Source organism: Dreissena polymorpha, chromosome 2 (genome assembly GCF_020536995.1).
Source record: "Dreissena polymorpha isolate Duluth1 chromosome 2, UMN_Dpol_1.0, whole genome shotgun sequence".
NCBI classification, from domain to species: Eukaryota; Metazoa; Mollusca; class Bivalvia; order Myida; family Dreissenidae; genus Dreissena; species Dreissena polymorpha.
The window spans coordinates 86,930,878-86,939,450 of record NC_068356.1 but is presented as its reverse complement, the minus strand read 5'-3'; the positions used below and the strand labels follow the sequence as shown (position 1 = coordinate 86,939,450).

The following is an 8,573-nucleotide window of genomic DNA, read 5'->3' as shown; positions in this document are numbered from 1 at the left end:
AAAATGTTTGTGGGTTACAACATTACGTTATGTAGCAGATATATTCAAAACTTGACATGCTCTTTAATTACACCATGCTCTTTAATTTCACATGTATATCATACCAAACTTTATATTTCGTTGTTTCATTTGCCAAATTAATGTTGTTATGTGTACGGACGTGATTTCACATGCCCATGTGCATGAACATATAATTTTTCTCTTTAGATTATTGTTTGTTCTCTTATTCAATAAGCTTAGGCATGTTTGTTCGTTAAGTACGGCAATACTTTCATGATGATTCCCGAAAGTAGGTATGAGTACATAGTCGAATACGACTTGAATACGTGAGTTCGCCCATGAACACATGGTAAGGTTAACTAAATCTCCGCGATATGATCTAATATGTGTTTAAAACAGCAAACACGATTGCGGCTATTATGCTGTTTATATACCATACTTGCTTTAACGTTTACAAATGTCAGGTTCGAAATAATTCGTTTTCTTTACACTAATGATCGCGTTAACGTTGTCATTCGCAATTCATTTACAGAATCACGACAAATATCAAATATAATACAGAAAATGCATAGTTGTTTCGTTGATCTATAAACATATAATGGATTGAATATAACTAAAATTAACGTTTTCAAACTATTATTAAATCTTTTCCCCAGAATATGCTGTCCTATTAACAGCTGAGCTTCCTTTACCGTTATCAATGATAATCAGCGAGGTATGGCGATAAAAAAAATCGAGCTATCTCAATCGGACTGGCTCGGTCTTTAACATAGGTCGCCATTGTGAAGAATGCTTTCATGGTATGATAACTTAGACGAGCTGCTTCGCAGCATCGTCAATAAATCAAGTAATAAAGGGTATAAAACGGACAGAAATACATGCCTCGGCATGGCGTCGCCATCTCGACTATCACGTGATTACCCCCTCTGTATAATAAACGTTATAAAGTTTTGCCAGTAACATACAATATATATATATATATATATATATATATATATATATATATATATATATATATATATATATATATATATATATATATATATATATATATATATATATATATATATATAATGATCAATCAACTTGCATTATTTCTAATGTGTATATCGCTATGTCACCTATTTTTGCGATGTACTTTCGATTTCACATCGCGAAAATTTATTACCAAATATACTAAAAATATGAAAACTTAACAACTTTTTTCAAGTAATGAAATATACCAGTTGTGATTTTTTTTAATCAATGTAAACTAATAATTGTAAAGGAATGCGGTATTTTAGAACTTTTCTTTTTTCGTCAATCTGGTTGACAGCCCCTTTAAAGCCAGTCGATGCATCACAATGCATCCATGCTCTCACATACAATGCATGCAATGTAACCTTCGTGCAAGAGATTGCACGATTAGCCTTGACATTCAGCACCACTTGATATAACCTGACGAATATTAGCTGTCGCTTATAATAAAGCGCGTTGTATCCATGCGATATTCAGTTTCAAAGAGTTGTTAACAGTGTTTGTGTGCCAAGAGTAAATCGATCAGTTTGTGTGTCCGCATGCAAGTTTTAAAAGACGACTTATACGTGGTAAGTTCATTATTACGTCGTACATACTTTTAAGTCAAACGTCTTGTTTGTTGTGTTTTTTTTTTTAAACGATTCATTATATATTTTAAAACGAGCTTGAGAGCATTAAGTGCATTATAAGCTTGAACCCCATCAGTCATTTTCGTATCTTCAACTTCGCATGGTCGCCATTTTGTCAAAAATATACATGTACTATTCTTCAAATAAATAGGTTTAAAAGGAAATCAGATCCGTGTTTTCAGTCTTGAATGTCGGCGGATGTTATGTTTGCTGATGGAGTCATTAATTGAAAGTTTATTATTTAAGGTAACATTACAAATTATTATTTACGGTCGTGGGAACTTTTAATGGCAGATTTAAATTCACTTCATTGTCAATTTGTTTATTTTTTGCTTTAATTAAGCGTTTCCGTTAGAGCCCTTGTAATACCCTTATCTGATTATCGCGAATCAATTATCAAATAGCACAAAGTGTTGATGTGGAACACACGTATAATTAACGTGACACCAAACTAACCAATTAGCTATGAAAATTGCTCCTATTATGATTACACTTCTAATATAAACACCAAGGCAATGCAGGCACCCGTTTTATGCGTGGAAAATACTGCTTTTTGAATGGATAATACATTTATTTCTGCCTATTGGTTTGACTGGCTGGATCTGCGGAATATTTTGCTGAGTAGACATGTTAAGATGCGCGAATTATCGCACTTTGTTTCCGGTCGCGTCGTTTCTAACATTTGTTTAGAGAGAAATAATAGAGCATTTTGCCACTTGCTTTTGCAAATTAAAGATTTTATCGCCACCTTTCTAAAACTTTGGCGAAAATGCGACTCGCAGCTGGAGCCCTGACTCGATAGCCAGCGGTATGAAGCGTTCGATCTCGTGGTTTAAATCAGCAAATTAAAATTTCCATCACGGTTTTGATTAAACATGGTGTATACTACTTTGTATTTAATAAAACTTGGGTACCAGAAAAAAACACGGTTGAAATATTTTGTGCATATAAAAAGCTGAATATAGATAAGCTAATTTGTTTTAAATTTAATTCTAAAGACACGTTTTGTAACACCGTTTATTCCAAAACAACTATATTATTCAAGTAATACAATACACATGCGTTTTATAGGACTTAATACTTTATTTGACCAAAGCTTTAATCGTTTTTCTATGTTTAACATTGTGTCGTTTTCTTGTCGTGTATTGTAAAGGCAATTGGGCGATTGTCGTAAATGAAAGACGTGCGGAATTGAACTGGATTTATTCTACTGATTATGTTTCTGGAGATAAACTTTCCCTATATAAAGTCCTTTATTGTGTGAATGTCACTGGTTGAACGTGTATAGAGCTTTGAAATGTTATTTACATAGAATATTGTTGCAAAACTCAGACATTTTATCAAAATGTTCGAACCTGAGTGCAATTCACAAAAAAATACAAGCATTCAAACACATAACGCTGATGACTCTGTCTTTATAATACGAAAAACTGCAATTAATCAAGAAAATTCTCTTAACTAATTCATTTTTTAAAAGGAACACAGTCTCTATCAAAACTGCTTAGGATCATTAGTGGCAGTAGTAGTATTATACGTCTTTTAATTATTATTTTTATTATTATTAGTTGTTGTTGTTGTGGTATTTGGTATGTTTTGTTGCGTTGTCATAATATTAAAGTTTGTAATACAAATGTTTATAGTCAAATGACTTAATTACAACGTAAGTGTGAGATTATGTATTTAATAGCATTTTACCGAAGCTTAAGTCTACAGCATCTTGTCCATGGTCAAGTTGTGTTCGTTCACATGTGGTGCCTGTAGAAGGGTCCATTCACAATGGAAAAAGGTATATATTTTTCCAAAAACGGGACCCTAAAAATGCCCAACTAAAGGTTTACAAAAATTACTATTTTTGCTTTGTTTGTGTTTAAGTCACGCCATTTAGTTAATGTCCAATCAAACTCTTTAAGTTGAACCTTAGTAAATAAGATATTGAAATCACTTTTATTTTCCATTCTTTAGAATGGTCAAGCCAAAAGACAACCTAATTTCCAAATATAAGTTTTAATGCCGCATTTTTTTCCCAATGCATAGGGACCTGGCTCCATCCCCAAATCGGTTCAAAACACTAATGACTAACCAATGTGTATGTTAATTAGCTATAGCCTGAAATTGTGTATCTTAATCAGTTGGAAAATCTCTCTCTTTTTATAAGAAATGCATTTTGAAGATGCAAACAACTCTTGAACGCATTATGTAAAATTTATACACATGTATGTAATAAACATATGTATATAATGATTCCATTAAACAACATACACCCGATTGTTTTAGAATAAATTCATTCTTAAGATGGATAATGTTCATGGAAACTCATTCAAGGCACAATTGTTATTGTTTAACACAAATAAAGCTAAAGATAACAAATTTTCATCTTCACACAACTAGTTTGAAGGCAGGGCTGGTATATTTTAATACCAATTAACGACAAAAACAAATTGTTATCTACATTCAATGTGTTTACCTATTCTCCAAACTCCAATCTGTTGGACTTGACAAGCCTTCCAGATGTTGTTGTTCTGCCCGAATTCACGCAAGTTTCTTTTCCATGGATTGGATATGTTTTTGGTGAGTGTAATTGCTGATCATCTGGTGTTTTGCTATTTTGTGTTATGTTCCTTTGTTTTAAAATGGCATGCAGGGCAAATTACTGAAGTCTAATTTCTCACTTGCTTTCACGAGTAGTCGCCGATTCTTCGGTTTATACCCCTTCATGTGTTTGTATGTTGTATGATCTTTCATTGTGTTTAGAAATACCCTTCTCTGATTACAATGTTTTACCAACTTGATGCCTAATACACTGATTATGTATCAGCGGTGTCGTCTGTTTTGATTACATATCAAAATACTGTTTCGGCTTAGAATTTGCCATGTTGATTTTGTGTGTAACAACATATGTCTTTACTGTCGTTGGTATCAGTTTTTCTCTGTTCACAGGAATGACATATTGTGTGCGTCGACCATGCAACAATTGTGCAGGCAAGAATCCTATTTCTTGCAGTGGAGTATTTCTATATTCAAGAACTGCAATGTATGGATCAGACTTTGCCCCTTTTCCCTTTATTAAATGCGTTTAGCTGTTTTAACCATGATCTCAGCCAAATCATTCGACTGTGCTCTGTACTCGTTTGCATATGAACACACTTTACGTCAATAAATGCTTGTGAAGTATATTTACTTCCGCTATCACTTAAGACATCATCTGGCGTAACAAATCTACTTAAGTGTTCACGCAATTTCAGTATGAATATTAGCTGCGAGTCTGCAGTCGGTAGTCTATCTCATGAAAAAAGCTTGTTGAATAGTTGGAAAGCTAATTCGCCATGCAGATCAGATTTGGAGGAATAAATATGTTAGTAAAAGTTAACTTAGTTTAATTATGCATGTTTGCAATGTGTTTTCGGTGTAGCCAGATCGATTGTAGTAAATATATTTGCAAGTTTGCTGTTTGATGAGCCCTTTACAGTAGAATTGTGTGAATAGACATTTATTTATTTCTGTAGTAGGAAGTCTTCTTGTTATTTATACCAAGGTTTTATAAATCAGTTGAAAATAAATGGAACAGTGAGCTCCGGAAATGGGTTGAGGTGTCAAGATCAGCATTTCAAGGGTCTAAGTCACATAACTTGTCATATATATACGTATTAAGAATAATATTTTGTTCCACTCATTTTTGTTTTCTTGTGTTATTGTGTACAGCAAATGATGATTTTGAGGATTTTTGGAGGTGGAGGTAGCAGCTGAGAGCAGGTGGAAAGCAGTGGTGAATAGCAGCTAATTAATAACATGTGGTAAAAAAGGGTTGAAATTGAATTATCAAATGGTCATGCTGTCGAAAAAATAATGATAAACACGAGCTGCCACCATAGGATGACTTATGCACCCTATAAACGCTTGATAGAAGTTATGAGCTTTTTTCGAAACCTAAACGCAGATTTCGAATCCTAAACACGGACCCTAAGTTCATGGTCAAGGTCACAGGGGTCAAAATTTTGTGCGTATGGAAAGGCCTTGTCCATATACACATGCATACCAAATATGAAGGTTAAATCTCAAGGAAAATAGAAGTTATAAGCATTTTTCGAAACCTAAACACAGATTTCAAAACCAAACCGCGGACCCTAAGTTCAACATCAAGGTCACAGGGGTCAAAACTTTTGTGCTTTTGGAAAGGCCTATTCCATATACACATGCATACCGAATTAAAAGGTTATATCTTAAGGGACATAGAAGTTATGAGCATTTTTCGAATCCTAAACACAGATTTTGAAACTTTAACGCGGACCCTAAGTTCAAGGTCACATCGGTCATAACTTTTGTGCGTATGGTAAGGCCTTGTCCATTTACACATGCATACCAAGTATTGGGGTTATATCTCAAGGGACATAGAAGTTATGAGCATTTTTCGAAACCTAAACACAGATTTCGAAATATAAACGCGGACCCTAAGTTCAAGGTCAAGGTCACAGAGGTCAAAATTTTCGTGCGTATGAAAAGACCTTGTCCATATACACATGCATACCAAATATGAAGGTTATATCCCAAGGGACATTGAAATTATGAGCATTTTTCGAAACTTAAACGCAAAGTGTGACGGAAGGACGGACAGACGGACGTACAGTCCGATCACTATATGCCCACCTACCGGGGGAATAAAAACACATTCGTGCAATTGTTATCCCCTGCAAATAAAATTGTATATATGATTATGGAAATATGATAGCCCTTAATCTTAGTTTCTGTTCCAAACAGTTCACATCACTAAACTTATATGGCCGAAATACAGACAACCCGTCCTTTTATAAACAAGTATTTGATACAATTGATAAATTTGGCAATACAATGTATATTATATGTGGAGACTCTAATTTATTGCTTGACCCACTGGTGGACTTTATTAACTATAAACATTTAAATAGTAATAGGAAAGCTAGAGACTTGTTATTGGGGGAGATAGTTAAAAGGGAATTGAAGGACACATTTAGATATATTAACGGTGAGAAAAAAGGTTACACGTGGAGACGTACTAACTCATTGCAACAGGGCCGTCTGGACCTTTTTCTTTATTAAAAATAATATGATTGAATATTTATTAAATGCTCAAATACAATTAAGCTACAGATCTGATCATTCTATTATTGACATGGTTATAAGTTTCGAAAAAATTATACACGGTAAAGGTTTATGGAAATTTAATAACTCGTTACTATCCGATATTGAATTTTTGCCAGTAATTAATACTGTGATAGACGATATTAAACGGCAATATTGCATACTATATATAATTTAGACACATTAAACGAGACTGAAGACAGCCAAATACAGTTTGTCATAAATGATCAATTTTTCTTAGAAACACTTTTAATGGAGATTAGAGGCAAGACTATCTCTTATTCAAGTCACAGAGTAAAATTAAGACGAACACACAAAAGTATATTAATATCACAAAATGAAATATTAGAGCAATCACTGACTGAAGAAAATAAGGAATTATTAATAACACTAAAAAATGAACTAAAAACTATGAGACAAGAAACTATGAAGGGTTGCTTTATACGTTCCCGTTCAGACTGGATAGGTAATGGAGAAAAACCTACTACAATGTTTAGTAACTTGGAAAAACGTAATTTTCTTTCCAAAAATATATCTTGTATTCAGAGAGAAGATGGAACATTTATATATGAACCTGAACATATTCTTAAGGTAGCAAACTGCTTTTACAAATTTTTTTATTCAGAACAACCCACAACCAACCCTGATCTCAAAAATGAATTTAAAAATGATGAATTGCCAAAATTAACAAATTTAGAGACGGACATGTAAGAGGGTATTCTTTCCTTACAAGAGGTGTCAGTTACGCTTAAACACATGAAAAATGACAAAAGTCCAGGCTCCGATGGATTCACTGGAAATTTCTTTAAAGTTTTTTGGAAAAAATTGGGGTATTTGTGGTAAGAAGCATTATTTATTCATATAATATAGGGTCACTTTCAATAACTCAAAAGCAGGGAATTATAACTTGTATTCCTAAGGAGGGTAAGCCTAAACAATTTTTAAAAAATTGGAGAACAATTTGCTTGTTGAACACAGTTTATAAACAAGCATCAGGAACGATAGCTAACAGACTTAAGTCAACCTTTAACAAATTAGTGAATAATGACCAAACTGGTTTCATTAAAGGCAGGTACATGGGAGATAACATACGATTATTATATGATATTATGAGCTATACTGAGTGCAACCAAATCCCTGGCCTATTGATGCTAATTGATTTCGAAAAAGCGTTCGATACTTTATCATTCAGTTTTATAAAACAAGTGTTTGATTTTTTTAACTTCGGGCAAATGTTTAAGAACTGGATAGCGGTTTATCCTTTGTGCAGAAATACTAGCTATTAAAATAAGAAAATGTAAGCAAATGAAGGGAATAACAATTGACAATGAAGAATATAAGATATCACAATTGCTGATTAGACCTATTTATTAATGGACGGGTCGGAAGAAACCTTGAATATTGCATTACAATTGTTGCACTCCTTCTCACAATATTCAGGCCTGAATGTAAATTTTGAAAAAAACTCATGTTGTCTGGATAGGAGCCTTAAAATACAGCACACGATACATAAAAACAAGATGGAAACTAATGTGGGGATGTACCCAATTTAAATTATTAGGTTTAACTTTCGATGTTGATATACCTTAAATGATTGAGCTAAATTATAATGACAAATTAGTTAAATTAGAAAATATCATTGCACATTGGAACAGAAGAGAGCTAACTCCCTTAGGTAGGATAACTGTGTTAAGACATTGATACTTCCAATGTTTATTCACCTGTTTGTCCCTTTGCCACTACCCGGAGAGGCTATTTGTAAAGTTTTAAATGATGAAGTACTCAAATTTATGTGGCAAGGGCCTTCAAAAATCA

At 33.3% G+C, this 8,573-nt stretch overlaps 1 long non-coding RNA gene across 1 annotated transcript in view; it reads left to right on the top strand.

The window, feature by feature from the left end:
* Positions 1-1,472: 1,472 nt before the first annotated feature.
* LOC127867941 (uncharacterized) overlaps positions 1,473-8,573 on the top strand; it is an 87,851-nt gene continuing 80,750 nt past the window's right edge. Inside the window, exon 1 of the long non-coding RNA XR_008043815.1 lies at positions 1,473-1,586. This is a non-coding gene — a long non-coding RNA (uncharacterized LOC127867941). The remainder of the gene's footprint in view (positions 1,587-8,573) is intronic.